A 26,987-nucleotide genomic window follows, 5' to 3' on the forward strand; every position below is an offset into this window, starting at 1 on the left:
TGGATCTGAAGGAATTTTTTGGTGAAAAAAAGTTAAATATTCATTTTTGTAAACATTCCAATAATTCCTGTGAAGCACCTGAAGGGTTAATAAACTTCTTGAATGTGGTTTTGCGCACCTTGAGGTTGCAGTTTTTACAATGGTGTTACTTTTGGGTATTTTCTATCATATAGACCCCTCAAAGTGACTTCAAATGTGATGTGGTCCCTAAAATAATGGTGTTGTAAAAATTAGAAATTGCTGGTCATCCTTTAACCCTTATAACTCCCTAACAAAACCAAAAAATGTGGTTCCAAAATTGTGCTGATGTACAGTGTTACTTAGTAAGTACTTTGTGTCACATACTGTATCTGTGTAATTTAAGGGCAAGAAAATTCAAAGTTGGAAAATTGCTACATTTTTTTCACAAATGAACGCAAGTCATATCAAAGAAATGTTACCACTATCATGAAGTACAATATGTCACAAGAAAATAATGTCAGAAATACCAGGATTCGTTGAAGCGTTCCAGAGTTAAAACATCATAAAGGGACAGTGGTCAGAATTACAAAAATTGGCCTGGTCAATAACATGCAAACCACCATCCCAAAAGGGGTTAATGTTTAATTATGTTTACACATATGACACTTATTTCCCATTGATGATGTCATCTTTTCCTATCAAGTGATCTTTTTTATTATATTTTTTTCAATTAATTATGTTATGTGTGATGAAAGTAAGAAACTTTATAATATTTGTACTTTGGGTTAGACCTACCTACTATTTTTTTGTAATATGTGGTTTAGAGCCGAAGTTAGACAAATATTTAGCAAGTCTTTAATGGATTAAATGCTTTCACACTGTACAGTGGCATGTAAAAGTTTGCGCACCCCTGGTCAAAATGACAGTTATTGTTGGCAGCTAAGCAAAGTGAAGATGAAATGATCTCTAAAAAGGCTTCGGATAACACATTTCCTTTGTATTTTAGGAAAATATATATTTTTTTTATATAACACATATTCATATTTTACATTTTAAAAATCACAAAAAGGAAAATGAGCCTATGCAAAGGTTTGAGGTCAGTGAAGTCGGTCTCAAGGGAGCGCCGAGGAAGCAGCCAAGAGGGAAGGAAGGGCGGGTGTCGAGCAACACAGCAGGTACCAGAAAAAACTCGGTCACAGGAGTGCTGAAAGAGACTTAACCCCTTCGCGACATGCGCCGTACTAGTACTGCGCTGCCGGCACTGCATTTGTGCCAGCCGCAGTACTAGTACGGCGCCGCCATTTTCCGGTCACCGCGTCGCGCGGTGATCGGGTTCCGATGGCTGCTGTCCCTGACAGCAGACCATCCCTGCTCGTAGCTCCGGGGGGGCTGCACCGCCCCCCCACATCAGCAATCGCTGTGATTGGCTGGTCAATTCTGACCAGCCAATCACAGCGAAATGACAATAAAGTAAAAAAAAAAAAGCATGTGACAGGCTGTGATTGATGCTGTGTGACGTCGCACCAATCACAGCCGTCACAGTAGGTGGGGTGATCGCCATGTCACCTCACCTGATTAACCCCTATGGCGCTGATTGGCTGAACAATAGCTTCTAGCCAATCAGCGCCAAAGGGGTTAATTTAAAATACCGATCACCGCCCTGCACGCCATCTTTCTCTCAGATTTGGCATGCAGAGCGGTGGTCTAAGCCCCTCTGTGTCACCTGAGTGAAGGAATCCATTGGTGGCCAGTGCGATCATCCCGGCGATCTCCTGCCTCCTGTGCTGTGTGCTGCTCCAGCTCCGTGCTTCTGCTGTGTGCTCTCTGCTGCCACCTGCTGCTGTGTGAGGCCTGTGATCACAGCAGCAGCACCTCCCCCACCCCTTTCCCATCCCCCCATCCCTGTTCCAGTACCCCCTCCCCCACCCTCCAATTGAAATTTTTTGCGCACTTTTTTGCGCTTTTTTTCCTGTTCGCGGCGTCCCGCGCAGAGCATTTCGTGCTCTTCCTGTGTCCGCTGCTCTTTGATCAGTATTGCTGCTGATCAGAGACTGCGCCACAGGACTTTTTTTTAGCTAGTTATAGTGTAGCGGACTTCGCAGTCTAAGCGACGTCCGATTTTTTTTTAACAAAAATATAATAGTAGTTAGTACAGTGTAGTGTTAGACATAGATTAGCTGGTGTCACAGAGTTAGTGACGACCGGTCTTTTTTTTAGAGAAAAAAAAAATTGTACAGAGTAGTTTAGTGGTAGCGTGTTAGTGTAGCCGGCGTCACAGCGTTAGTGACGACCGATCATCTTTTAGAAAAAAAAATCATACAGAGTAGTTTTATAGGTAGGGAGGTAGCGTCTTTTTTGCATAAAAAAATCTATCGCCGGATAATCTCTTGTGCATTAGGGGAGCATACGTCACACTATTAGTGGCGTTCGCTTTTCTTTTGTAAAAAGAATAATTAGTTGCGTCGTGTAATTTTTAGCGCGTTCATTAGGGGAGCGTACGTCACACTGTTAGTGGCGTTCACTTTTCTTTTGTAAAAAGAATAATTAGTTGCATCGTCTAATTTTTAGTGCGTTCATTAGGGGAGCGTATGTCACACTGTTAGTGGCGTTCGCTTTTCTTTTGTAAAAAGAATAATTAGTTGCGTCGTCTAATTTTTAGCGAGTGCATTAGGGGAGCGTACGTCACACTGTTAGTGGCATTCGCTCTCCTTTTGTAAAAAGAATAATTAGTTGCGTCCTCTAATTTTTAGCGCGTTCATTAGGGGAGCGTACATCACACTGTTAGTGGCGTTCGCTTTTCTTTTGTAAAAAGAATAATTAGTTGCATCGTCTAATTTTTAGCGAGTGCATTAGGGGAGCGTACGTCACACTGTTAGTGGTGTTCGCTCTTCTTTTGTAAAAATAATAATTAGTTGCGTCATCTAATTTTTAGCGCGTTCATTAGGGGAGCGTACATTACACTGTTAGTCGCGTTCGCTTTTTCTTTTCCAAAAAAAAGATTTAGTTGCATACGGTAAATTTATACTTTTTTTATACAAACTTATTTTTTTACATCTGATTTTTCTTTTCATCTTTTTTTTCTTGTTTCTTCTACATTTTTTCTCACTACTTGTTTTTTCTCTCTGATTGGTTATAATAAAGAGTACCCTATACAAAAGCCCCACACATTACACGTGTAAAAGCACCACTTACACACACAACCCCAGGGTTTGGGGAAAAAAAATGGCCCATTCGTCAACAAGGCGCTATTCACCAGAGGAGGCTTACGCCATCCTTGCGTCCGACACGGATACAGCCAGTGAGGAAGATCCCACATTCCTCTATTCCTCCTCCTCCTCCTCATCATCATCATCATCATCATCATCCTCCTCCTCCTCATCTGGTGAGGAAGGACCCCCAACAAGGCGCCGAAGGACCCAGGCAACTCCTGCAGCAATTGATGCCGTATGGATTGCACCCCCTGAAAATTTTCAGCCCGTCATTCCGGATTTCAGCAGCAGCTCAGGAATCCAGTTTGACACGACTGGCCTCACTGAAATTGACTTCTTCAAATTCTTTTTCAGTGATGAAATAATAAATCTTATGGTGGCCCAGATGAACCTTTATGCCCAGCAATTTTTCACCCAAAATCCCACGTCATCTTACGCCAGATGGACCCCCGTAAATGCAGCAGAGATGATGACATTTTGGGGAGTTGTGCTGCATATGGGCATAATCAAAAAGCCAAAGCTTCGGCAATACTCGAGTACTGAAATTCTCTACAGTACACCGGTATTCCGCATGGCCATGAAAAGGACACGATTTGAAGGGATCCAAAAATTTTAGCATTTCAGTAATAATGCACAGTGTCCTCCCTGAGACGATCCAAACTTTGATCGTCTATATAAAATTCGGCCAGTGATTGAACACTTCAGCAGAAAATTTGCTGAGGCGTACACACCCCAGTGGGACATCGCTATTGATGAATCTCTCGTTCATTTCAAAGGAAGGCTAAAATTCCGACAGTACCTGCCCAGTAAGAGGTCCAGGTACGAAATAAAGCTGTACAAACTGTGCGAGAGTACCTCAGGGTACACCCACAGATTTAGGGTCTACGAGGGTAAGGACACCCAGATTAACCCCCCTGAATGCCCCCCCATCCTGGGGGTGAGTGGGAAAATTGTGTGGGAATTGCTGCACCCACTGCTGGATAAGGGTTATCACCTCTACGTTGACAACTTTTACTCCAGCATCCCACTCTTTAAGGCCCTCTCTGCCAGAGGTACAGCTGCATGTGGCACCGTGCGAAAAAATCAGCGAGGCCTCCCTAAGCCGCTAATTGGACAAATGCTGAGAAAAGGGGAAAGCAGAGCCAAATGCAGTGGCAACATGCTGGTGGTCAAGTATAAGGACAAAAGGGATGTCCTTATCCTGACCACCATACACCGTGACAACAGCACCCTTGTCACTGTTCGTGGGACCACAACACAAGTCCCAAAGCCAGATTGTATCCTGGATTACAATCGGTGCATGGGGGGTGTGGATCTCTCAGATCAGGTCCTCCAACCATACAGTGCCATGCGAAAAGCTTACGTATGGTACAAAAAATTGGCCGTGCACATTGTACAGATGGCACTGTACAATGCTTTTGTGCTGTTCTGATCTACAAGCAATACGGGGGGGACCTTCCTTCAGTTTCAGGAGGTAGTCATCAAGGCCCTAATGTTTGGGACTCAGGGAGGTGAGGGACCCAGTACTTCTGAATCTGATAGTGCCCGTGTTGTCCCAGGTCAACATTTCCCAGGACAGGTTCCCCAAACAGCGAGGACAGGACGATCACAAAAACGGTGCAGAGTATGTTCCAAGAGGGGAATCCGAAAGGACACGATTTACCATTGTGAAACCTGCCCTGAGAAACCTGGCCTTTGCATTAAGGATTGCTTCAAAGCATACCACACGTCCACAAATTAATAAAATTAGTTTATACCCTGTTGACACAACACACTTTTATTATCTGATGTACCGAGCACATCTTACACATAACACCACATTATAAATTCATACACCAGTAAAACCAAAAGAATTAAAATCAATACTATAAAACTATGCCTCTAGATATATTCCTTCAGGGGTGTAGTTTCCAAAATGGGGTCACTGGTGAGGCACTTGGAGGTTTACGGTGCTCACCACATATCTAAAATTCCTTGGGAGGTCCAGTTTCCAAAACGGGGTCACTGGTGAGGCAGTTGGAGGTTTACGGTGCTCACCACATATCTAAATAAATTCCTTAGGAGGTCCAGTTTCCAAAACGGGGTCACTGGTGAGGCACTTGGAGGTTTACGGTGCTCACCACATATCTAAATAAATTCCTTGGGAGGTCCAGTTTCCAAAATGGGGTCACTGGTGAGGCACTTGGAGGTTTACGGGGCTCACCACATATCTAAATAAATTCCTTGGGAGGTCCAGATTCCAAAATGGGGTCTCTGGTGAGGCACTTGGAGGTTTACGGTGCTCACCACATATCTAAATAAATTCCTTGGGAGGTCCAGATAACAAAATGGGGTCTCTGGTGAGGCACTTGGAGGTTTACGGTGCTCACCACATATCTAAATAAATTCCTTGGGAGGTCCAGTTTTCAAAATGGGGTCACTTGTGGGAGATTTCCACTGTTGAGGCACATCAGGGGCTCTGCAAACACAACATGACGCCCGCAGACCATTCCATCAAAGTCTGCAATCCAAAACGTCACTTATTCCATTCTGAGCCCTGACGTGTGCCCAAACAGTGGTTTTTCCCCACATGTGGGGTATCGGCGTACTCATGAAAAATTGCACAACATCTTTTTCTGTCTATTTTGTCCTATAACCCTTGGGAAAATAAAAAAATCGTAGCTAAAAGATCATTTTTGTGGAAAAAATGTGTTTTATTTTTTTTCACGACTCATCGTTATAATTTTTGGTGAGGCACTTGGAGGTTTACGGTGCTCACCACATATCGAAATCAATTCCTTTGGAGGTCCAGTTTTTAAAATGGGGTCACTTGTGGGAGATTTCCACTGTTGAGGCACATCAGGGGCTCTACAAACACAACATGACGCCCGCAGACCATTCCATCAAAGTCTGCAATCCAAAACGTCACTTATTCCATTCCGAGCCCCGACGTGTGCCCAAACAGTGGTTTTTCCCCACATATGGGGTGTCGGCGTACTCATGAAAAATTGCAGAACATCTTTTTCTGTCTATTTTGTCCTATAACACTTGGGAAAATAAAAAAAATCGTAGCTAAAAGATCGTTATAATTTTTGGGGAGGCACTTGGAGGTTCACGGTGCTCATCACATAGCTACATAAGTTCCTTGAAGAGTCTAGTTTCCAAAATGGGGTCACTTGTGGCGGTTTTCCACTGTTTAGGTACATCAGGGGCTCTCCAAACGCGACATGGTGTCCGATCTCAATTCCAGCCAATTTTGGTTTGAAAAAGTCAAATGGCGCTCCTTCCCTTCCGAGCCCTGCCATGCGCCCAAACAGTGGTTTTCCCCCACATATGCGGTATCAGTGTATTCAGGATAAATTGATCAACAACTTTAGTGGTCCATTTTCTCCTTTTACACTTGTGAAGATAAAAAAATTGTTGCTAAATGATTATTTTTGGGGAAAAAATGTGATTTTTTATTTTCTTGCCTGTATGTTCTAAACTTCTGTGAAGCACCTGGGGGTTCAAAGTGCTCATAACATAGCTAGATAAGTTCCTTGAAGGGTCTAGTTTCCAAAATGGGGTCACTTGTGGCGGTTTTCCACTGCTTAGGTACATCAGGGGCTCTCCAAACGCAACATGGTGTCCGATCTCAATTCCAGCCAATTTTGGTTTGAAAAAGTCAAATGGCGCTCCTTCCCTTCCGAGCCCTGCCGTGTGCCCAAACAGTAGTTTTCCCCCACATATGGGGTATCAGTATATTCAGGAGAAATTGCACAACAACGTTAGTGGTCCATTTTCTCCCTTCACACTTGTGAAGATAAAAAAAATTGTTGCTAAAAGATCATTTTTGGGGAAAAAATGTGATTTTTTATTTTCACGCCTCTATGTTCTAAACTTCTGTGAAGCACCTGGGGGTTCAAAGCGCTCACAACATAGCTAGATAAGTTCCTTGAAGGGTCTAGTTTCCAAAATGGGGTCACTTGCGGCAGTTTTCCACTGCTTAGGTACATCAGGGGCTCTCGAAACGTAACATGGTGTTTGATCTCAATTCCAGCCAATTTTGGTTTGAAAAAGTCAAATGGCGCTCCTTTCCTTCCGAACCTTGCCGTGCGCCCAAACAGTGGTTTTCCCCCACATATGGATCATTATGTGGAAAAAAAAAGTTAAATGTTAATTTTTTCCTTCCACATTCCGTTAATTCCTGTGAAGCACCAGAAGGGTTAATGAACTTCTTGAATGTGGTTTTGAGTACCTCTAGGGGTGTCGTTTTTAGAATGGTGTCACTTTTGGGTATTTTAAATCTTATAAGCACCTCAAAGTGACTTCAAATGTGATGTGGTCCCTAAAAAAAATGGTTTTGTAAAGGTTGTTGAAAAAATGAGAAATCGCTGTTTAACTTTTAACCCTTATAACTCCCTAACAAAAAAAAAATGTGGTTCGAAAATTTTGCTGATGTAAAGTAGACATGAGGGAAATGTTATTTATTACCTAATTTGTGCGATATGAGTCTCTATTGCAAGGGTATAAAAAATCAAAGTTTGAAAATTGCAAAATTTTCAAAAATGTCACCAAATTTCTGTTTTTTTCACAAATAAACGCAAGTAATATCAAAGAAATTTTGCCACTATCATAAAATACAATATGTCACGAGAAAACAATCTCAGAATCACCAGGATCCGTTGAAGCGTTTTAGAGTTATTACCTCATAAAGTGACAATGGTCAGAATTGTAAAAATTGGCCCTGTCACTTAGGTGAAAACAGGCTTCGGGGTGAAGGGGTTAAACACCAGGTAAGTTTAACCACAACGTGTTTAGATGGAAACACCGTCTTCCTCAGGTGGGAGTTTATTGATAGAAACAGGAAGGCAGTATTTAAGTGATAAACAGCCAATCACAGCGCTGTTGACAGATTACAAACTTAAAAGACACTAACATAACAAAGCAGACGCAAGTAAAATTAATCGCAGATAATGCGGTTTGAACAAACAAGACATTAAGATGATAAAAATATTTATAAATTTTTATAAGAAAGCATATATGTAGAAAAATAAAAATATTAAATTATAAACCAACACCCAAACAGACCAAAGGGCAAGTTATTCAATGATTGCTGCTCTTATCTGGCTAGTTTCTCAATTATTAGGTTCAATCTCTCAGGGGTTAGTGTGCCCAGTTTAACAGTCCAAAAACTCTCTCTATTCACAAGGCTATTAAAGCAATCCATCACAGTATCAAGTATGTGGTCAATAATGGTTAATTTTAACGTTTTTAAATCCTTATGGTGCACCGTTAAGAAATATTTTGAGAGGCTATGTAAAAGGAAGCCGTTACTGATGTTTTGGCAATGTTTATTAAGCCTAGCATGCATTGTTTGTACATATTGCAGACCACACCCACAGCAAAGACATTTTGGGGTTCTACCCCATTTGGTTTTTCATGTTTTTCATGTAGAACCCCGAAATGTCTTTGCTGCACCTCCATTTTAAATGGGGTAACCAACTTTAAATCCAATGTCACAGGCACTTCTTATAAAATTAATTTTTATGCAAATTGTCAATCTACTTATGTATTTTATCTGCTAGAATGTGGGTGCGGTCAGCAATATGTAGGCAGAACCATACAAACAATGCACGCTAGGCTTAATAAACATCACCAAACATCAGTAACGGCTTCCTTTTACATAGCCTCTCAAAACATTTCTTAACGGTGCACCATAAGGATTTAAAAAAGTTAAAATTAACCATTTTTGACCACATACCTTATATTGTGGTGGATCACTTTAATAGCCTTGTGAACAGAGAGAGTTTTTGGATTTTTAAACTTGGCACACTAACCCCAGAGGGATTGAACCTAATGATTGAGAAAGTAGCCAGATAAGAGCAGCAATCATTGAATAACTTACCCTTTGGTCTGTTTGGGTGTTGGTTTATAATTTAATATTTTTATTTTTATACATATATGCTTTCTAATAAAAATTTATAAATATTTTTATCATCTTAATGTTTTGTTTGTTCTAACCGCATTATCTGCAATTAATTTTACTTGAGTCTGCTTTATGTGAGTGTCTTTTAAATTTGTAATTAATCAACAGCGCTGTGATTGGCTGTTTATCATTTAAATACTGCCTTCCTGTTTCTATCAATAAACTCCCACCTATCTCCATCTAAACGCGTTGTGGTTAAACTTACCTGGTGTCTGAGTCTCCTTCAGCGCTCCTGTGACCGAGTTTTTTCTGGTACCTATGCAAAGGTTTGGGCACCCTGTATAGTTAGTACCCCTTTTTGCAAGTATCACAGCTTGTAAATTATTTTTGTTGCCAGACAAGAGTCTTTCAAATCTTAATCGAGACATCTTTATCCATTCTTCCTTGGAAAATTCTGCCAATCCTGTGGTATTCCTTGAATGTTTTGCATGCACTGCTATTTTGAGGTCTAGACACAGATTTTCAATTATGTACAGTTTAGAGTAGTGTAAAACCCTGAACTTTCACCTTTGAGGTACAGGAAAGATATATATATTTGTACAAAGTTAGCCAGTGGATAGAAAAATATTTGGAATTAAATTAACTCAGAAAGACCTTTTTGAATCAGGGCTACCATCCAAGAACAATTGAAAACCAGATCACAAGAGCCACCAGAATATCAAGGAATCACCTGCTACATTACAAAGCTAAACAAGAAAATAATTGTCTGCCTCTAGTAGTCACCTACAATCCAAACCTTTACTACAAAAAGGTGCCCGATTACAAACCATTTTTCCAGACCCCCACTACTGTGTTTTAGGCAGCCACCAAATCTAAGAAGCATCATTGTCCGAAGCTCCCTGTCCTCTCCAATAGCTGCAGGAACCCTTCCTTGCAACCAGAAAAAGTGTAAAACCTGTCCATTTATAATGACCACGGGCAAGATAAAGATCACCAATTCACATCAGGACTACAAGATCCCAGGTACCCTCAGCTGCATCACATCTAATGTGCTGTACCTAATTACTTGTACTAAATGTCCAGCTGGGAGTCTGTATTTTGGGGAGACAGGGCAAATACTGAGGACAAGGATGAATTCTCACAGCCACACAATAAGAGAAAAAAAAATGGATCTACCTGTGGCCTAACATTTTTGTATGCCTGATCATAGCACCATGGACCTGAATTTACTTGTACTGAAAGGTAACTTCAAATCTCAGAGAGACAGAAGAATCTGGGAGTATAAACTTATGACAACCTTTGGCACAGTTCTGGAATGAATGTGTCACATTGATTTATGTCTTTTTACATCAATTAAGGAATTTGCTCTTCAGACCTTGTGGGGGCATCATAACATGGAACCAGACCCCAATCAGAGGACAATAAAACATTCACTCCTTATCTATGAATTGTTCCAATATTTATGGACACAGCTGTTTATCACACTCCCATAATGACAGTTATGTGCTATGTTTAAATATGTGATTCTACAGATGTTGTATTAGTCATTGCCTGATGAAGAGGCCTGAGTAGTCTCAAAAGCATGTAATTTGTTACCATCTTTTCATTAAGCCATTAAAAGGGACTTTGAGGTAGTCTATTTAGGATTTTGATGTGTGTTTAGGATCACTATTCATTTGGAGAAGCCATCCTCTTTTCAACCTCAGCTTTTTAATAAATGGTGTTACGTTTGCTTCAAGAATTTGTTAAAATTTCATTGAATCCATTCTACCGTCTACCTATGAATTGTTACCGTGCCATTAACTACAAAACAACCTCAAGGCATGTTTGATACTCACCCATGCTTGGTTGGCGATACGTTCTTTTCCTGAAATTCTGTGCCCTTTTTTCTCCACACATACAGTATCTGTGATCATTGTGGCCAAAGAGTTCTATTTTCACTTCATTGGTCCACAGGACTTGTTTTGAAAATGCATCAGGCTTGTTTACATTTCCTTTTGCCTACTTATGATGATGAATTTTATGGTGAGGATGCAGGAGAATATTTTTTTTTTAAGATTCTTCCACGGAGGCCATATTTGTGCAGACATATCTGAACAGTAGAACAATACACCACAACTCCAGAGTCTGCTAAATCTTTTTGAAGGTCTTTTGCAGTCAAGCGGTGGTTCTTATTTGCCTCTCTAGCAATCTGTACGAGCAGCTCTCACTGACATTTTGCTTGGTCTTTCTGACCTTATCTTGACCTTCACTGTTCTTGTTACCTGCCATTCATTAATTATATTTTGAACTGAGGAAAGGGTAGCTTGAAAATGCTTTGCTGTGATCTTATAGCCTTTTTTGCTTTGTGGCACACCACAATTTTCAATTTCAGCTGCTTAGAAGAACCCATAGCTTCTGCTTCTTGGCACAAGGATCGAGGAGGCTGTGTTTTATAAAGATGTTAAATTTGCATCACCTGGCCTTTCCTGACGATGAGAAACCTTGGTCAAAGTTATTTGAGGACATAAATCTATATGGTCACCAAACTTTTTCATCCTCTCGTTTTCCTTTTTGTAATTTTTAAAATGCAAAAAATGACATTTTTTTTGGCCGAACAGAAATGTGTCATCTTTAACTTTAGCACTTTTATGGATCATTTCATTTTCAACTTGGTTAACTGTTTACAATAACAGTAATTTTGACCAGGGATGCTCAAACTTTTACATGCCACTGTATGGGCATCAGTAGTACCAACCTAATATCTAATATATAAAGCTGAATGTGTGTGTATGTATGTTTGTATGTCCAGGATTGGCATCTGCACCGTCGCAGCTACAGCCACAAAATTTTGCACAGTCACACGTCTGGACCCCAAGAGCATCATAGGCTATGTTGTGAGGCGAAATTTTAACCCCACGCTTTCCAATTCACTAAACAATTTTGCCCCTTTCTACATAATGGAGAAAAGTGAAAGGAAAAGTGTTGGAAGCAAATTGACAGCTGCCAGATGTGAACAAAGGGGACTTAAAGAATGAGAGTGATGGCGCCAAAGAGTATATACCATACAGTTGCTAAGGTGGGGCCCCGACATGGGATACTCACCACACATGGGGATATGAACACACACACAAAATGCGCCACATACTACCACGTGCTTGAACACATATACCACCCTCAGCACACATTTCATCACACATACACCAACCTCGCCACATAAAAGTCGAAACACAAAAGTCACGGCTCAAAACTTGCCATGCGCAAAATTCGCCACATGCAAAACTCGCCACATGCAAAACTAGGCTCACGCAAAACTAGCCACACGTGCAAAACTCACCTCATGGAAAACTCGCCACACGCAAAACTTTCACAAGCGGAAAAATTGCCACATGCACAAAAGTTGCAACACATGCAAAAGTTGTCTCACACAAAACTTGCAAATACTCAAAATGCACCACACATAAAACTCGTCACGCCCAAACTCGCCACACGCAAAACTCACCATGCGCAAAGCTTGCTGCACACATCTTGCTACACTAACCTGTCACATGCAGCTCGACGCACAAAAAGTTGCTACACATGTTACCACACAAAACTCATCTCACAAAAGTCGCTACATGCATGTTGCCACACGTCACTCAACACACACAACTTGACACATGAAACTCGCCCTAAAACACACACAAGTCTGGTATTTTCCTTCAAAAATAAAAATCTGATTAATAAGCAGACAAACTACAAGAGCAACAAATGTACCATATAGGAAATACGGCAGCTGTCAGTCACATGACCTGTCTATTATGTGTATGTGTGCACTAATATATACTGCCAGGGGGGAGGGCTTCCTGTTGGCTTGGGTTTTATCAGGCTGCCAACTTAGCTTACAAATACTGAGGTAAAAATACTGACCAAATAACATGTGAACGAGGTCTAATACAGGAGGAGATGACATACATTTACATACTATATACAGGGGAGAGGACATACAGGTATATACTATATACATGAGCAGATGACACACAGGTATATACTATATACAGGAGGAGATGACTTACAGGTATATACTATATACAGTAGGAGATGACATACAGGTATATACTATATATAGGAGTAGATGACATACAGGTATATGCTATATACAGGAGAAGATGACACACGTATATAATATATACAGGAGGAGATGATATACAGGTATATACTATATAAAAGAGGAGATGACACATAGGTATATAGAGGAGGAGATGACATACAGCAGGTATATACTATATACAGGGGAGATGACATACAGGTATATACTATATACAGGAGATGACATACAGGTATATACTATATATAGGAGGAGATGACATACAGGTATATACTATATACAGAAGAGGTGACATACAGGTATATACTATATACAGGAGGAGATGACACATAGGTATATACAATATACAGGAGGAGATGACATAAAGCAGGTATATACTATTTACAGGGGAGATGACATACAGGTATATACTATATACAGGAGATGACATACAGGTGTATACTATATGTAAGGGAGATGACAAACATGTATATACTGAGGGGAAAATGAGAGGTGTGAGGTGAAAATGAGAGGTGTAAGGTGAAAATGAAAAGGTGTGAGTGCAAAATGAGAGGAGTGAGGGAAAACATTGGAATGATCAGAAAATGACAGATGTGAGGTCGAAATGACAAGTGTTAGGGGGGAATGAGAGTAGTGAGGGGGAAAATAAGAGAAGTGAGAGGGAAAATGAGAGGTGTGAGGGAGAAAATGAGAGATGTGAGGGAGAAAACAAGAGATGTGAGGGGGAAAATGAAAGATGTGAGGGGAAAATGAGAGGCGTGATGGGAAAATAAGAGAAGTGAGGTGCTATAACTAACCACAGATATTTACTATGCCCAGGCAACGCCGGGCTCTTCAGCTAGTTCCTTATAAAAAAGGTCCTCTTTTATGAAAAATGTGTTATATCTATATTAATAATACAAAACAATCAAGCACACTTTGCACATTTCTAATTAAATCATACTTTCACACTGTGTGTAGCCAAGGAACCATCTATCATATTAATTATGCTGAATATTAGCTAAAAGAAAGAAAAAAAATAATGAAACACCAACATTAAATTAATATCGACAAACACATAGCTATGTCTTGATACAGAAATAAAAATAGAGCACATTACTGTTACTTAGCAAAATCTTATTGCTATTCATGAATCTACAGTTAAATTAGCTTACTTTTGTCTATGGAAAGTCATTATGATTTTAGCTGTCCTTTTACAGCAGCTTTTGTTTGGGATTAAAGATATCAGAGTACACAGTATTGGATAACTGCCATCATAGAGTTCTGCAAATCTCTTCAAGGTCACATGTACTCACAAAGCTTTAGCCAGATAACTTCAAATGTGTAAACTTTTTTGCATAATAAATATTATAAATCATAATGAACTTCCAGATGAATTTAGATAAGTCATTATCTATCTATCTATCTATCTATCTATCTATCTATCTATCTATCTATCTATCTATCTATCTATCTATCCATCTACATTTATCTATCAGTACAGTTTACAATTAGAGATTAATGTTTCACAAAGTACAGTACATATTTTTTAAGCCAAATATTTGTAGTACTTGAGAGTAGTCATTTTGTGACATACTATCTTTGTCTTTCCTATTGAGGTTATAAAGATCATAAAGTTCGAAAAATTAAGTGTATGCATCACTATGTGAGAAAAAGAATTGATATGTAATAGAGATGAATCATACCTTATACTAGGGGTGCACAACTTTTTTTTTTCCAAGGATTGCAATACCATACTTGACCAATTCCATGTGCCGCAAAAACATGTAATCTGGTATTTTTACATGAATGCATCACAAGACCCACCATCAGTACATTAATACATCACTTGATTTTATCTCTCTTTTCATACACCCTAAAATCTTGTTTGCTTTTGCAGCTGCTGCTTGTATTTATGCATTGTGTTTAGTGTGTTTGCAGTTAACAGATTCCCTTTCAGGTAATATATTTTAGATTATTTTGACATTTTTAATTATACTTATTTTGATAAATAAATAAAAGTTTACCAATTAATAAAGTAAATGAAAGTGAATGAAATATAAAAAACTGCACATTAGTAGGAAAAGTAAATAATTAAAATAGAAAGCAATTTATTTCTCTTGAGGTATAAATCACATTTGTTGAGTATGTTTCAGTTGACATTTTAAATGCCTTTGATCCTCTTTGGTTCTACTTTTCCTTAGAGTAAAGAATTATATTTTGCTGTTGTTATGCTTTTCCTTTATCAGTTTGTTATAATATGTAGCTGTCCTTGCTGTTTTGGTGCATTCCCTTTTCTTTGCTGCCTGTCATGAGCATATAAAAAATAAAATTCACCAAAGTGTTTTCATCAGTTCACTTGTACATTATATTTTTGAAGTTTTTGAAACTTGTATACTCCCTATGGTTTGTTTTTAAATATGTGATGGTATGCAGAATGTTCAGATAGCTTATTTAGCCAGAAGTCATATTTTTTAGCTTCAAAGATGGCTAAGATTTTCTTTTGCCTAAGGTTTTGCTTTGAATATCCTGCAGGATAGATATTGCTAGTGAGGCCTCCTAACAGCTTTGTTTAAGTCTCCAGGATCCAAATTACTTTTATCACATAGTCTTTTCTCCAGTGGCAGAAAATATCAACAGTATTAAACTTAGTCATCAATAACAATTAAAATCAGCTAGAGGTCTTTGTGTGGAATGTTGAATGGGCTGTGTAGGATTATTATTATTATTATTATTATTATTATTATTATTTATTATTATAGCACCATTTATTCCATAGTGCTTTACATGTGAGAAGGGGTATACATAATAAAAAAACAAGTAAAATAATCTTAATCAATACAAGTCATGACTGGTACATGAGGAGAGAGAACCCTGCCCGCGAGGGCTCACAATCTACATGGGATGGGTGAGAATACAGTAGGCGAGGGTAGAGCTGGTTGTGCAGTGGTTTGGTCTATCTGTGGTTACTGCAGGTTGTAGGCTTGTGGAAGAGGTAGGTGTTCAGGTTCCTTTTGAAGGTTTCCAGGATGGGCAAGAGTCTGGTGTGTTGGGGTAGAGAGTTTCAGAGTATGGGGGATGCACGGGAAAAGTCTTGTGTGCGGTTATGGGAAGAAGAGGTAAGAGGGGAGTAGATAAGGAGATCTTGAGAGTATCGAAGGTTACGTGTAGGTAAGTACCAGGAGACCATGTCACAGATGTATGAAGGAGGTAGGTTGTGGAATGCTTTGTATGTCATAGTTAGGGTTTTGAATTAGTGCTTTTAGACAAGAGAAAGCCAGTGAAGGGCTTGGCAGAGAGGAGAGGCTGGGGAATAATGGGGAGACAGGTGGGTTAGTAGAGCAGCAGAGTTTAGGATAGATTGGAGTGGTGCAAGAGTGCTAGAGAGGAGGCCAGAGAGTAGGAGGCTGCAATAGTTGAGGCGGGAGATGATGAGGGATTCATCAGCTTTTTGCAGTTTCTTGGACAAGGAATTTACTGATCTGGTAATTGTTTTTGAGTTGGAGTCTGCAGGAGGAGGCAAGGGCTTGGATATGTGGATTGAAGGAGAGGGCAGAGTCGAAGATCACCCCGAGGCACCGAGCATGCGGGACTGGGGAAAGTGAGCAGCCATGGATGGATACATCTAGTGAAGGGGGAGAGTGAGATGGAGGAAAGATTATGAATTCTGTTTTGTCCATGTTTAGCTTTAGAATGTGAGCAGAAAAGAAAGATGAATTAGCGGACAAACATTTTGGGATTTTGGTCAGTAAGGAGGTGATGTCATGTCCAGATAGGTAGATCTGCGAGTCATCAGCGTAGAGATGATACTGCAAACCGTGGGATTCTATGAGATGTCCCAGGCTGAAGGTGAAGAGCAGGGGTCCTAAAACTGAGCCTTGGAGAACACCGACAGACAGGGGGCGAAGTGAGTAGGTGGTGTGGGAGAGGGAGACACTGAATGTCCGGTCTGTTAGATGTGATGAGATCCAGGATAGGGCCAAATCTGTTGTGCCAAGAGATGAGAGAATCTGTAACAAGAGGGAATGGTCCACAGTGTCAAAGGCAGAAGAAAGGTCCAGGAGAAGGAGAACTGAGTAGTGTTGCTTGCTCTTCGCAGTTAGTAGGTCATTGGTGACTTTAGTTAGGGCAGTTTCAGTTAAGTGATGCGGTCGGAAGCCATATTGTAACTGGTCAAAGAGGGAACAGGAGGAGAGGTGGGAGGACAGTTCAAGATGGACATGCTGTTCCAGTAGTTTTGAAGCATAAGGGAGAAATGATATCGGGTGATAGCTAGACACAGAGGATGGGTCTAGGGAGTGCTTTTTGAGGATGAGTGTGATTGAGGCATGTTTGAAGGATGAGGAGAAGACAGCATTTGCAAGTGAAAGGCTGAAGAGATGTGTTAATGTTGGGATGATGACTATGGCGAGGTTAGGGATGAGGTGGGACAGGAGCGGGTCAAGCGTGCAAGTGGTGAGATGTGATCTTGGCAGAAGGGTGGAGAGCTGATCTTTTGTCATGGTGGATAAGCTCGTTTTGGAAGAACAGGGCTGAGCAGTTAAGAGGAGAGGCATTGGGGGCTGCGGGCCAAAGCTTTCTCTGATGTCATTGCTCTTCTGCTTAAAGAAAAAGGCAAAGTCTTCAGCAGAAATGAGAGGAGAGGGAGGAGGTTCTGGAGGATGGAGTAGAGAATTGAAAGTGTTGAAAATCTGTTTAGGGTTCTGAGGCAGGGAAGATATGAGACATGAGAAGTAAGTTTGTTTTGTGGCTGTGAACATGGACTTGAAGCTAGTGAGGGACTGCTTGTATGCGATAAAGTGCTCATCAGAAAGGGATCTCTTAGAAAGAAAAACTATACCAGGCTTAGTCTGTATATTAACAATAAGTATGTAAGTTAGTTTACTGTGCTTTCTAAAAAATAATGTGATTCTGAGATGATCCTTTTAGTAATGAATCCCTTTATGCAATTACTTTAGTCATATCAAATTGTTAAAAGTGCCCTGCCTGTAATAGAAATACTTTATCAAATAGAATTTCATTTGGGACATAATATTTAAAAGAATTATGCTGACCTCTGAAAACACTGAAGGTTAATGTATTTATTCTGTAGATCTGAGGCTGCACAAACAAATTAGTAGGGTGAAATGTTAGCAGCCATGTGTGCTTTATAGGCATGGATTGTATGTGATCTGAGCGATCCATTAATATTGATGTTGGTCTTTTATGCATGCAAATTCTATTCACCTTGACTATTATCTGTGCCAACTGAAGGGTATCCGAGTCTCCATTTAGTGCTATATGGATAGACATTCAAATGAAAACTTCAGAAGGCTAACCATCAGAAATAGAAATTCACCAATCCATGCACCAACTGTCTAAACTGCAATCGGAAGTTGTTGTTTTTTTCAGTTAAAAATATGTCACTAACAAAATTTATACAATACAGTGTTGCTGCCATTTTATAGTGTCAATGAATAAATATTTTGAAAAATATTTCTTACATTATTCTAAGCTTTTAAAATGTTAAATATTTTCATGACATAATACTAATGAAAATGTTTATCAAAAACTGCATTGAAGTGCATACATATGCATGTTAAAGAGGACTAACGTCTCTTAAGTAAATGCTTGTATTCTTTATAAAATAGGAATTTAGGAGCATCTTTTGCTAAATCTTTGCATTGTGCTGTTCTCATTTGCCCTAGAAATGTATAAATATATTAACAGTCTGGTTATATCATTCCCTTTGTCAGTAGGGTTCGTTACTGAATAAGGTAACATATAAATGAGGTGGAGAGTGGTACAAATGTCTAACAATAGGCTAATCTTATCCAATTAAAAGTCAACATTTTATTATTATAGTTTTTAAAAGGAAACAGGTAATGATCCTGGTTACAACCAATGACAAAAACATCCACTAGAAAAAAATCCATATCCAATCAAAGATGCCACACAAATACCCAGAGTTTTAAACAAACGGGATGGAAGTGGAAATAAAATCAGAATACTGTCTCATATCTTATTCCTAATAATACCTCTACCATGTCATGGAGGTTGGCACTCTAATAATGCACGCAATTTATGGTGCCTCCACTCCCCATCATCTCGCCCTGGTATGCACTGGATGGTCTTAGGTACTAGAGACCCCTTACAAGAAGGAAGATATAAACAAACAAATGACGCAATCCTTGATGAGCAAAGTTGTAAATTCAACAATAAAGTGACAATGTAAATGACAAAGACATTGGCAGCAGCTAGTGATGAGCGAATACACTTGTTACTCGAGATTTCTCAAGCAAGCTCGGGGGTCCTCCGAGTATTTTTTATTGCTCGATTTAGTATTCCTTGCCGCAGCTGAATGATTTACATCTGTTAGCCAGCATGAGTACATGTGGGGATTCCCTAGCAACCAGGCAACCCCCACATATACTTATGCTGGATAACAGATGTAAATGAACCATATACAGAGATGGGGAAACTTGTAGCCCACAGGCCGCCCCGAAGCACAAACAGTCTAACTCTATTATGGGGAACATGTTTGTGCTTCTGGACGGGCCTATGGGCAGGTCTTTCCTTGGTTTCTCTGGCTTAGAGCAGGAAGATAAGACTCTGCCTGCAGTCCTGCCCTGGAGCACGGGCATCTCATTAACTGAAAACTTCTAACACTTATTACACAAGAACTGCATGACGGATTTCCTCACCTCAGGTATAATTTTAATCAGTGTAGCAGCAGCAACATGACAATGTCTGTGGTTTACTTAGCAAAATCCTGCTGACAGGTTCGCTTAAAGCACTTTAGCAGAATTAGGCTACGTTCACATTTGCGTTGTGCGCCGCAGCGTCGGCGATGCAACGCACAATGCAAACAAAACCGCAACAAAACGCACGCTAAAACGCTGCGTTTTGCGACGCATACGTCCTTTTTGGCCGAAAGTTGGACAAAAAAAAAATGCAACTTGTTGCGTTCTCTGCGCCCAACGCTTGTGGCCATGCGTCGCAAAACGCAGCACAACGCATGTCCATGCGCCCCCCATGTTAAATATAGAGGCGCATGACGCATGCGGCGACGCTGCGGCGCCCGACGCTGCGGCGCCGAACGCTAATGTGAACGTAGACTTAGAGCTTTGTATACTGAGCAGTGGACACAGACAATTTATGCTTTTGTACTTAGTAGGATCTTTTGGGATCCTTCCCTTTGGGTATTAATAACACTTTTTCCTTTTGCACTGTTACCTTATCAAGACTATAGTGAACTAGTAGCTATGTGGGGGGTTTACTCTAATTGAAAGGCTGAGGTTCATTACAATTTCTGTGGAAAATGGAATTCATCTCCTATGTGATAAACATTCAAGTATAAATAACATTCTTTATATGGATATTGACTATTAATAATTTTGTTTCCAATTGGATTATTCGGGATCTTTTTTACATTTAAGGTAGAATATATTGTGGTGCTACCAATATTTTTGCCCTTTGCACTGTCACAAAATTGTGGCTTTTATATATTTGCCTATTAGGGATTGTTTCATTTGGTCATTTATATCTTCCTTCTTGTAAGGGGTCTCTAATACCTAGGGCCAACCAGGGTATACAACGGCGAGACGATGGTGAGCGGGAGAGCCAAAACTCGTGAGCATTATTAGGGAGACAATCTCTGTGGCAAGGTAGGGGTATCAATACAAAACAGATGTATGGGAAAGTATTCAGGTTTTCTCTCCGCTTCCCTCCCCATTTGTTTAAAACCCTGTGTATTTTTGTGGTATCTTTCATTGGATAAGGAATTTTTTCTAGCTTATGGTACTAATTCTTGATCATTGGTTGTAACCTGGAACATTAATGGTTTCCTTTTAATTAGCTTGATAAAAAAAATGTATGAGACCATGTAGGGACACAACTTATCCACAAGCAGAAAAATAGCTTTCTATTGTCTATTTACACATACAATTCCAGGAGATTTTTTTTAAAAGGAAATCTGTCATTAAGTTTGTGCCACCTAATCTGGGTGCAGCAAAATGTTGGGACAGACACTCGTATTACAGCAATGTGTCAATAACTAGAATACTTGCTGTAGTTTTGATAAAATCACTGATTTATCAGCAATAGATTATCACTAGTAAACCTGAGTAGTAAATCAGAAGACTAGGAAACCTGCTGGCACGTAGTCCTCCATGTTTATGAGCTCTGTATAACCCTGTCTCACTACTAATTTGCAACTTTCTGGCTATGCACAATATATGCAGAAATCTGCAAGCTGTCAATTCATGGTGTGGACGGGTTATACACAGCTCAGCATTAAGTGAACTGGTAAATATGTAGCAGATAAAACAGTGATTTTATCAAATCAACAGGTTCTCTTCCTCTACTCTCAGACTGGTCAACAAATACTTGTTGACAGATTCCCTTTAAAGGGAACCTGTCATAAAATATCACTATTAACCTACAGTTATGAGGTTAATCTGCAGGTTAATAGCATCCTCACACTAAGCAGCAGAGGCACTGAGAGCCTCATTGCCAGCAGGAAATGAACTTTATTTTGCCTTGCATCATTCCACTTTCAGTCATAGTGGTGGCGCCAGCACAGTGTCAGACACCGCTCTATGTATAGAGAGTGGCAGCTTTACCTGCACCCTCAGCACTGACTGACAGCTGGATTGTCTTTAGGGTGGACTGTCATTCAGTGCCATGGGTGCAGATACATCCATTGCTCTCTATATACAGAACAGTGACTGTAACCCTTCCGGCATCTCACCTTTTACTGGAAGCCGAATGCTGCCAGGGGGAAAATAAAGTTCATTTCCTCCATTCAGTGCCAGCGCGACACAGTGTTAGAACACTATTAATCAGCAGAGTAATCCAATATTTGCAGATTAATAGCTTAATTTTGTATGACTGGTTCTCTTTTAATACCCACTTGAATGGATCAAGAAATTCCATTGTATTTCTGCTTCACAGTCTTACAATAAATGATCTCAGAATACGTCTCAACTTATGTATCTTTTTTATTACACACCAATTATTCAAATGGCTTAACTACTTTACCACCTTGGGTTTTTCCATTTTTTTGCATTTTCGTTTTTGCTCTCCTTCTTCACAGAGCCATAACTTATTTTTCCATCAATATGGCCATATTAAGGCTTGTTTTTTTGCTGGACGGGTTGTACTTTTGAAAAACAGTTTTGATTTTACCATATAGGGTACTGGAAAATGAGAGAAAAATTCCAAGAGCAATTCCGCATTTTTTTTCTTTTACCAAGTTCAAGAAATGCTAAAATTGACCTGCCATTATGATTCTCTGGATCATTATGAGTTCACAGATATCAAACATGTATGTTAGTTATTTTTTTTAAGAGGCAAATAAAAATGTAATTGCCACTTTCTGAGATCCATAGCATGTCCATTTTTTTAAAATCCGTGGCCGGGTGATGACTTATATTTTTAGCAATGAGCTGACATTTTAATTGATACCACTTTGAGTTAGATAGGTTGTTTTGATTGCCTGTTATTGCATTTTATTGCATTGTTGCGGTGACCAAAAATACGTAATTCTGGTGCTTTGATTTTTTTTTCTCGCTACGCCGTTTACCAACCAAATTCATTCTTTTTATATTTTGATAGAACGGGCATTTCTAAAAACAGTAAGACTAAATTTGTGTATTTTTTATCTTCACTGTTTTATTTTGAATGGAGCAAAAGGTGGGTCATTTAAACATTTTTTATATATTTTTAGAAACTTTTTTTTACCCTTTTTATTTGCTTCTATAGACTCTTTAGGAGACTTGAATCTGTGATCGTCTGATCGCTTGTGCTACACATTGCAGGTCTGAAGCCCTGCTAAGTGTAGCAAAAATGCTCATCTGCTATGAGCAGATGAAAGCTGCTCAGATCAGCTGTCATGTTCCGGAAAAGGTGTGGACTCCATACCAGAGCCCGCACCAAAGGGGGGGCACCTATGGCATATATACATTCATGCCTATCATTATTGGCACCCATGAAGTTTATGTACACAATGTGGAATATCTCCTGAAAAAAATGAATCAAGTGAAACTATTTTTTTGCATAGAGCACCCGTTTTAAAGACAAAAGAGCAAATGATAAACAATAACTTAAAACAAAAAACAATAGTAGGTAAAAACAGAAATATCTAAAGCTTGATGTGACACTGGTTTTGGCAAACTTTACATTAAATTTGTTTGGAAACACACTTTTACTCGCCTGTAGTAAATCCCAAATGAGAATCACCTGTGATTAATTGTCGATGCCCATGTGGCATGAATTAGCCAATGAATCATGACTTCAGTGTTTTAAAAAGCCACATGGTAGGCCCTGTTTCTTTGTCACAATGGTGAAGACAAAGGAGCTGTATGAGGACATGAGAAGTGCTATTATTAGCAAACTCATGACTTCCAAAGGGTATAAGGCCATCTCCAAAGGCCTTGGTTTCCCAGTTTCAATAGTGCACAATGATACTAAGAAGTTTGCCAAGCAGGGTACTGTCAAGAACCTCCCTGGCCATGGGGAAAAGAGGAATATTGACAAGATATGCCTTTGGTGCGAATGGTGGAAAAAAATCACGTTAAACATCCAAATACCTGAAAGCCAACCTGGCACAGTATGGGATCATGGTTTCACAAGTACCATATGCCACACACTAAATAAAGCAGAGCATTATGGACAAAAACCAAGGAAGAAATCATTGTTGAAGTAAAGACATAAAAAGTAACAACTGATCTTTGCCAAAGAGTACCTTGACAAACCACAATCCTTCTGGGAAAATGTTCTGTCGACAGATGAAACAAAAATAGAACTTTTTGCCAATGCAAAGCAACATCTTGCTGGACCATTACAAAAATGTACTACTGTCAGAGATTGACTTACATTTCTTTTATATTTACCACACTTTTGTGGCATAAATTCTGTGGGATTTATTCTCCTTGCTCATCTACATCTACTACTAATGAAACTCCATCCTCTTTTTAAAAATGTCATAGATGTCACCTGGAATGGCAACATACCGTAGTCACTGTCCGTGTTTTCCTGTTCAATGTATGTATTCTCAGAAATACTGCAGTGTTTCACATCAAGGCATAGATTTCTGTAATGAGGTACTGTAGCTAGTCTCTGATTCATGCTGTTCATGGGTTAGGCAGCATTAACCAACTGACAAATTCCTTTTATCTAGTTTTCTCTTTGTAATCTTAAAAAAAACCCCTTTTTTTAATGTATGCCAGTATATTGTGCTCTCATTAATTTGAAAAGGCTAGAGCTGTAGTTAGGGTTTTGGATTAGGGGGGCAACTCTTCTGAGTGGGCCTATAACCAGGTAACTTTGATTACAACAGGGTGACGTACCCTAATAATGGAGACACAACACCTATAATATATCCTTAAGTTGTTAGCCGAACATCAGATATCCACCTATACAAAGAGGCACCTCACATACATAATATAAAAATGATATTTTATTAATGACAAAAATTAAAATAACAACATGGTCATGAAAAAGCCAAAGCAGGCAGACATGAGGAACAGCAGACACAGAAAAAATGGTGAACAACCTGGAAATTGCTACAGTAATATAAATACCAGTGTATCATTATAGCTCTCATTCAGGTACAAACACGATAAAAGTCATCACACAAACTAGTATAACTTAGCTACAGATAAGAGGCTCAATACAAAGGGACAAGCATGTATCATATTATTAGTAATTAAGGCTAAAAATACCATATATACTAACATGCACCATATCCAAAAACCATAGCCCAATATACGTGTCCAATGCAATACATAAGGCAGCATGTATTTACCAGAAAAATGGAGAGAAACCAGGCGTCCACCACACCCGACGCGCGTTTCGCAATGAAATGCTTCGTTTTTTCAATTCTGACTAGTGTCACTTTAGTGTCACTTTTTGAATGCTTGCAATGATTGTTTTAGCACCAGTAGCTTATCATTGCTGGTACACAGCAACTCCTGCCTGTTAGTCCGACATAACCCCTTCTCTGATAAACAACACACTGTCTATGTACATTGTTTCTACAGAGCTTGGTGTGTTTGTGTTAGCTTCCTCAGCTCTGCTGTATTGCTAAATATTGAAATACTTATTGTGTCAGAATGGCTGCACTCAGTAATTAAGTGATACATCGTTGGATTCAGCTTCTCTTTGCCTACATCAAGCTTCTCTAAGATGAGGTAGCAAAAACCTGCTGACAGATTCCCTTTAAGGTGGAGGTAACACTTAGCTATAAAACATGACCATTCCCAATTCATGCTCATGCTTTTAGCTTAAATCCAAGATTTATTTGCTGACTGTTATATAAAGTAAATTGCATTTGTAGTTTAGTTGTAAAACGCTAACTCTTTGCTACTGCAAACTTCATAAAAACAAATCCTTCCAATCACAGCAGGATTTCAACCATAAAAAAATTAACATTTATATTTTCACTTGGAGAATATTTTCAAATCCTCTTGTTTATCTCATTTACAAAAGACTAGGTGACAACAAAACAAGTACAGGTCGTTTAAGCTATCACTGCATCATTTTTCTTTCACATCAAAATCTAAATGTAAAATGTGCACAGCTGTACATATTTGTGCATTGGTGCTCAAACATCAAATAGTTTTTCCTCTGTATATTAATAAAGGATAAAACATCTGGGACAATATTCTTGAAGCTCTATATACCTATTTATCAGATATTTCCTTGTTTCAAATAATAAATCTTGGTTTGTTTCTCGGTCTTGGAAATTTTCCAAAAACATTTTGTTAGAAAGAGACTCAAAGGGAAATCCAATTTCTAAGCAGAGGGAAAAAAAGGTTAAACATTATTTACAGAACTAAATACTTTGATGCTAATTAATTGTATTACTGAGTATTAAAAACCACTCATTCAGATTTTAGCATAATCTTTTCAGGAGAAATTATTTAGTTTTAAATTTTGACAAGCTACAATATGTGTGTGTTTGTACACACTTCATACATTATAATCGAGATAACAATTTGTCCCTTTAACTACTATGTCTCACTTGGCATAATATTATAGACATATTTCTTAGAAACTATATAGGATGTGGCAGAGTATGTCCGATTCATACAGCAAAAACATTGTATGCCTCTGTATAAAATTAGTGGAACATGGATGTATGGTAAGAGCCTGCATTGAGCCCAACAGGTCACAATAAAAATATGACAAGATAAATAAGCAACTTTTAATACCTAAAAAGAGTAAATATAAAATATTTATTGAAGAATGTTTTAAGGTCTTGCAAGTCGGTTAAATGATTACTATATATCCAAGCCATGCATGAAAAAAAATACTATCCATGCTCAAAAAAGGAAACAAAACCAGCTCACCGCATGACCACTGTCTGTGCACGGAACTCCACGTGGATGGACGCAGTTGTCAGAGAAAGAAAATGAAAAAAACTTGTTCCAGCACACTTGAGTAAAATCCAGGCTTGTAACTTTATTTTCGCCAGAGTAAAAACAGTGGTAACACGCTCTTCGAGACACACCAGGGCACAAACAGCGACGCGTTTCGATCTACTGATCTTTATCAAAGCTATATACACAGAATTGTAAATCCCGTATATATCCCCTCACAACCAATCAGGATCAAGAATGATGATCACGTGATCCGATATAAGGTCCTACAAGTGTGAAGGAATCCCCTATCTATTGTACAACGTAATACCTGAACACAATATTTAAAATTGTACATAATATAACATAAATACCAAAATAGAACATACATAAACTCATAATAATAACAACATTAATAATGAAACATCAATTCATTGCGTTTGTTGAGGCCAGTTGGAAACCGAGTATTTAAATAATAAATCCAGAAGGCTTCACGGGTATGTAAAATCCGTCTCAGATCCCCGCCTCGCGCGGGTCTATTT

General features: G+C 39.1%; 1 long non-coding RNA gene across 1 annotated transcript in view; it reads left to right on the forward strand.

Moving 5' to 3' along the window:
• LOC143783225 (uncharacterized) overlaps positions 1-26,987 on the forward strand; it is a 527,869-nt gene that overhangs the window by 240,777 nt on the left and 260,105 nt on the right. The gene's annotated exons all lie outside the window — the stretch shown is intronic.

Source organism: Ranitomeya variabilis, chromosome 1 (assembly GCF_051348905.1).
Source record: "Ranitomeya variabilis isolate aRanVar5 chromosome 1, aRanVar5.hap1, whole genome shotgun sequence".
Taxonomy (NCBI): Eukaryota; Metazoa; Chordata; class Amphibia; order Anura; family Dendrobatidae; genus Ranitomeya; species Ranitomeya variabilis.